The sequence below is a fragment of the Falco punctatus genome (assembly GCF_963210335.1).
Source record: "Falco punctatus genome assembly, chromosome: 4".
In the NCBI taxonomy this organism is placed as follows: Eukaryota; Metazoa; Chordata; class Aves; order Falconiformes; family Falconidae; genus Falco; species Falco punctatus.
The window spans coordinates 21,719,313-21,724,888 of record NC_137583.1 but is presented as its reverse complement, the minus strand read 5'-3'; the positions used below and the strand labels follow the sequence as shown (position 1 = coordinate 21,724,888).

Sequence of the window (5,576 nt, the reverse complement as noted above, 5' to 3'; positions counted from 1 at the left end):
GTTTAGTGCTGTCCTGGCTAAAGTGAGCTCAACAACAAAAAAGGATATACACAATTCTCGGCCTTTCATTCAGCCAGATTACACATATAAAAGTCAGACTTGTAAATGCTAAAATATCAAGGGAATCACATTCACAGAATTCCTCTATGCTTTGAAGTCTGTCACACAATCTGTCATTTTAGCCATCACTCATCACTGCTGGATGTACTACTCATCTCTGAACCTATAAATGGCAGCAGCAGAAATGTTGTACACATCATCTGGATTAAAAGTCTTTATTTTTTGTTTGAAAATGTCAAACATGCAACACCTATCCTTTTCGGATAATGAGTTGTATGCAAGGAGACAGTAGGATTCCAGTAAAGATCAGACATTTATAAGAGTAATGAGAATGACCACTCCTTTGCTATTCAGGATTAAAAAAAAAAAAATAATATATATATATATATATATATATATATATATATATATATATAAAGAATCACAACATTTCTATTCTAACTACTTACTGAAAGAGATGGAAAATTGCACTTCTGTGTGGCATCCAGATTGTCTGCAGGTTTCCCCCTTTTCTCCATTACCTGGTTGACCCCCGTGGGCCAAGCAAATGCCATCAATGCACCTGATTCTGCAGAATTTGCAAGAAGCCTACCAGCAGCTGCCACCAAGGGCAAAGGCCCGTTCCTGGTGGCCGAGAAGTGACCACTGGCTATTCTCTGCAGAGCCATTGCAATGCAGGTGGGAGGTGTTCTGTTAGAAGGGAGGGAAAAGAAGAAAAACCCATGAAGAAGAGATTTCCCCAAATATTAAGTATGTGGGAAATCAGAATACTGTAAGAAGAAAAAAAAAAAAAAAAAAAGAAGAAAACACCCTTTTATGCTTTCAGAAACTTAAATAATTCTCACTGACATTTTTGATTACTATCTCAACTTTTCTTATCTGAACTTTGTACCCTTCAAAAATTCGATAAACCTAGTTTGGCAATTTTATTTCTGCAAGAGGGAGCTTGTGTCATTACACAGTGTTATATAACGATTAAAACCTGGGAAAATACATGGAATCTGGAAAGAGCCCAGATTTCAGCTGCATCCTTGGAGCTTATCTGTAACAAACACATAGCTGTAATAAAAATGAACTGGATGAGAATGCATGAGTAAGCTCTTCAGATGTAGCAAACTGACTTGTGAAAAGAGGAAAATACAGTGGTGCTCATGAAACCGTACTTTCTTCTGATCATAACTTTAATGCTTGGTAGAGGAGATGGAAAGCTACTGACACAAATGTATTCCCAGCATTGTGATTTAAATAACACATCTGCACTGCAAGACTGTATCTACATAGACATAACCAGCACCACTGCTTTTCTGATATCACTCACAGGGAATGAAAAGGACTGGGCTGAAAGCATCATTTATTTCCTTTAAAACTGAAGAATGAGGGGCTATTTATGCTGTAAGAACTATGTAAGAGATGTCTTGGGAAAGAAAGTTGCCTGTGAGCAAAATTCTCATTGAAGTTGATAGCGGATTGTTTTGATTTCAAGAACGTTTGTGTTTTGGTGCTCCCTGGCTCTCTCCTGCCTGGTCCACTCTACTGGAAGAACTGGGTAATCCTGCCCTGAGGGAACTGTATCTTCACAGCAGAGCACATGCCTTTGCCCTGCACTGGCAGCTGATCTCCTGTGCCAATACGTGATTTTGCTGACTTCTTCCATTATCGTAAACAGGCATTGTGGTTTTCTTATTTATTATGAAGCTTTTTAGTCTTGCTTTGTTTGCCTTAATTGTATGGCATACTGCGTTTTCAGTTAATAGCTAGGAGTGCCCAGAGCGTATGATGGATGATTCTTATGCTTTTATAAATTAAAACAAAGAAATACATAATTAAATGCAGAAACAATGGCCTGTAGTAAATATTTTTCATTTTCTTTTGCATGTGACTAGTGGGAGATGAATCAGACAGCTGTTTGCACATCTCAATTTAAAAATGCTGTCCCATTCTTTTGACTGTTCTGGAAGGTGGATGCTAAAGAATCTAAGAGGGAAACAGAAAGAACAAGGCAGAGATTTGGAAAAAAATATTTCCACTAAAACCTCTAAAACAGTGCACTGTGTTATAACAGAAATAAGCTGCTTCTAATGATTCTTAATAGCACAGCTCCCCCTTAGTCTTGCATGCATTTATTCTTGTAAGTGCCCTGAGGGCAGGGAAATGCTATTCCACTCTGGAGTGCTACATTTTGCTCAACTCTCATTTTAGGAGGCTAATGCAAAATAGCAGTCCCTGACATCTCACCGAACTGCTGCTTGTTCTGCAGCTGACCAGACTGAGTGCCTGGGCAGCCTCCGGAAAGGTTTGCTCTTTGGCATCTCTGGGAATACTTCAATCTTCAGTTCAAGTAGCCTCAGTTCACACTCATGCGTGAGTTCTGTGGAAGTACAGCTGAGCAAGGGCATCTAACAGGTCTTCACGGCCTCGGTGCCCATAGCTTGGATCACCACTCGGCTGGATCCCACACTGTGCACACACGTTTCAGCCACAGCTAACGTCTGCTGGCTGTGACCAGACCCCCGGCAGATCGCTCGCTGCACCCATTGCTGAGCAGTTGAGTTGCAAGTGATCTCTGGAAGCCAATGCCCAGCTGCAAGCCTTCCTCCAGAGCCCGAGTGCATTATCAGCCTCAGAACCCACCCCGTGAACCCCGCAACAGCAGCAGCAGGAGGGAGGACTAAATATTTCATCACAGCTACAAGGCACTTTAAAATTGTTACCAGTCCTTCAGAGGATTTGGCTCAGCTCATGGAAAGGGTCTGCAACAGATCCAGGACTCTCCAATGCTGTCCAAATGTTAAAATAGGATCTATCCATGTACTCCATTGTATTTGTGGGGGAACACATACTTGCAATCAGAAGTTCTGCTGTCAGATGTAACCATTTAACCATTTTTGTGGACTTCAATAGCAGATCTCTTGCAAGAATGTCTTTATTTGTTAATTTGGATTATGACAGCTCCAATTAGAGTGGAAGAGTGTTGCTACATTTTCCTTAATTGTTTTCATCCTGTTTTCTCCCTACTGCTATGAGCAGGTACGAGAAACAAAGGCACTTACTGTCCCTACTGAGTACAGCCATAAAATTATCCCCAGGGAACAAGAACAGAGGGACACAGCCTGTAATTAAGAGTGGAGAGCACAAGCAAAATGTGAATTCCTTTAGAAATTTTTAGGCAAAACAAACCACTTCCCAGTCACCCCTTCTTGTGCATATGAGGCCCAAGAACTTCTGGAAGAAAGAAGTCAAAATGTCATCTGATACGCAGTAATTTTATCTGTCATTTCACATGTCGGCAGGATGCAGATAATGATCCATCCAGTATAAACTATTTGTACGGACCAGGAGCATAAGCTAGTGGCATGAGCTGTTGCTTGCCAAAAAAGTTTTAGAGAACAAGCAGAAGGCAACCCACCTCCTGCTCAGATCGCCTCAGAGCTCAGCAGGGCTGTTCAGTGAGAGCTTGCACACCTCTCAAACCCGGGTGGCTCACACTGCACCCCTTTGATTTCAGTCTTTTAAAGAAGTGTGCACATAGAGTTACTCAGATCTGCGTTCCAGTTTTCCTGTCCCATTTTTGGACATTTTTGTGAGCAAGAATCCTGCTCTTTATAAGACTTCCCTTTCCTGCAGAAGTAAAAATAAGCAAAAAAATGCTTGTGAGCAGCTGCCTGAAGAACACAGTATTTCTGTGAACTCTTCTGCTGCTGCATGGAAGCCTCTGCTGACTTCTGGTACATCCACTTTCATTATGGAGAAAGGGCCATTGTGTGGCTGCCTGTAAACAGATCCTGCCCTTCCCTATCTTCACAGCATTATCAGGTCCTAAAATCCCCTCTGCTTGCTTTCCAAACTCTTTCCTCTTTCTTTGAAAACATCTCCCAACTACTTGCTTGCCCCACTCTTTCTTAGGGGGAAAAAAAAAAAACCCAAAAACCCCCAAACACAAAAAGAGATAAATTACTCCAAGCCCCGCCCTATAACACCACCAGGAAGGGGAAGATAAAGTGACATTGCTCAGTGGCATCTGAAGTGGCAGCAGACCAGCCGGACTCTCAGGCATGGACCTGTGTGGGAAGTTCAAGGAGAGCAAGATGAAGGAAGATAACAACAAAGAATGTAAATGGTAAGTGAAAGACCAAATAAACCTGTTCAGCAGGTGAAGGAAGGGAACATGGGGTTGACACTGGAGTTTCAAAGTGACCCAGGCAGCTGAGCATAGGAGGTTTGGTTGAAACTGTGCAGGAGCATGAAGTGGGGAATCAAAACTGCTGCAAAAGGAAGTCATTAACCAGACAACTACCTCCAGCATTTGTTTATCTATCTCTATTACTGTTTGCCTTGTTTATTAGGATTATAAACTCAAGAGGCCATACCAACTCTGGAGCTACTATACTGTATTTCTCCCAACATATCCTCAGTTCCTGATTACAATGCTTCTCTAGGGTGCTACTCTAGGCAAATAATATAATAAATAATGGAAATGGACCCAGGAGGAAACTTAGATGTTAACTGTGTAGAAACAGGAAACCTGAGGCTTCATTGCTATATAAATTTAATGTTGGGTTTAAAGCTCATGCTGTTTGACGGGTAGGTTTTTAGAAACCTGAGCAGGAATACGATGCCACTTTTAAAATGAAAAGCACTAAGATTTCCATTCTGTCTGCTGCTGCATTAGCACCAGCTCTGTCTCTTCAAATGTTTCCTGCTGGTTCTCCTAGAGCACAGGAAGCAATGTTCTGGTGATTAAGCAGCAGTATCATTATAAAAGCCAAATGAATAATCATTGTGTTAATGAACTTTATCTTAGAAAAGATTAGGTTTTTTTAACGTTAAGCTTCTTTCCATATGAAAGAGGAAATGCACTCTCATTTCATTTAATCAACCCTGAGATGATCATGATCTATACAATTTAATTTTCTGTCTGCATGTATTCTTCCATATATGCATATCCAGTTGCTTAAATGATTATTTCAAATCAATTTAATACATCAGAGACAATGCACTTTCCTGTTTGTATAAACAGCAAGTAGGCTCGGCTCTGTTTCCCACATTACTATTGAAGGGGTTTCAAGAAGTCAGAGTCCCAGACCACTGGCTGACTGCTTTGTGGGGAGCGGTATATTGTCTAGCTAGGAAGTACAGTGAAAACCGTATAAGAATGGGATACTACACAATATACAGGTGAAAAGATCAGGAAGGCTAAGGGTTGGAACCACAAAACTAGGGGGAAAATGATGAGTTGGCAAGATTCTGCTTTCCAGTTTGAGAGAACCACAGTCACTTCTTTCCTCTGCACGGGAAGAGCTAAACCTCATTCTGCAGGAGAATGGCTCCCAGGACAAGCCACTGTACAAGATGCTTTGAGGTGAGGTAGTCAGCTGTTGGCTTTGACTATTTGTGCATGCCTAGCATCTTCTTTAAGAGGGAAACGTAAGATGTGAGTGACAGAGATATCACAGTGTGATATTGTGCAATAAAAAGTGATGGGCTGCGTTCATAACCATATCAACCACTGTTTTCAG

General features: G+C 41.3%; 1 long non-coding RNA gene across 3 annotated transcripts in view; it reads left to right on the top strand.

The window, feature by feature from the left end:
- The first annotated feature begins 475 nt into the window (after positions 1 to 475).
- Positions 476 to 5,576, top strand: part of LOC308062792 — a 46,642-nt gene continuing 41,541 nt past the window's right edge. For all 3 annotated transcript variants that reach the window (XR_013927697.1, XR_013927698.1, XR_013927699.1), the window contains exon 1: positions 476 to 4,177. This is a non-coding gene — a long non-coding RNA (uncharacterized lncRNA). The remainder of the gene's footprint in view (positions 4,178 to 5,576) is intronic.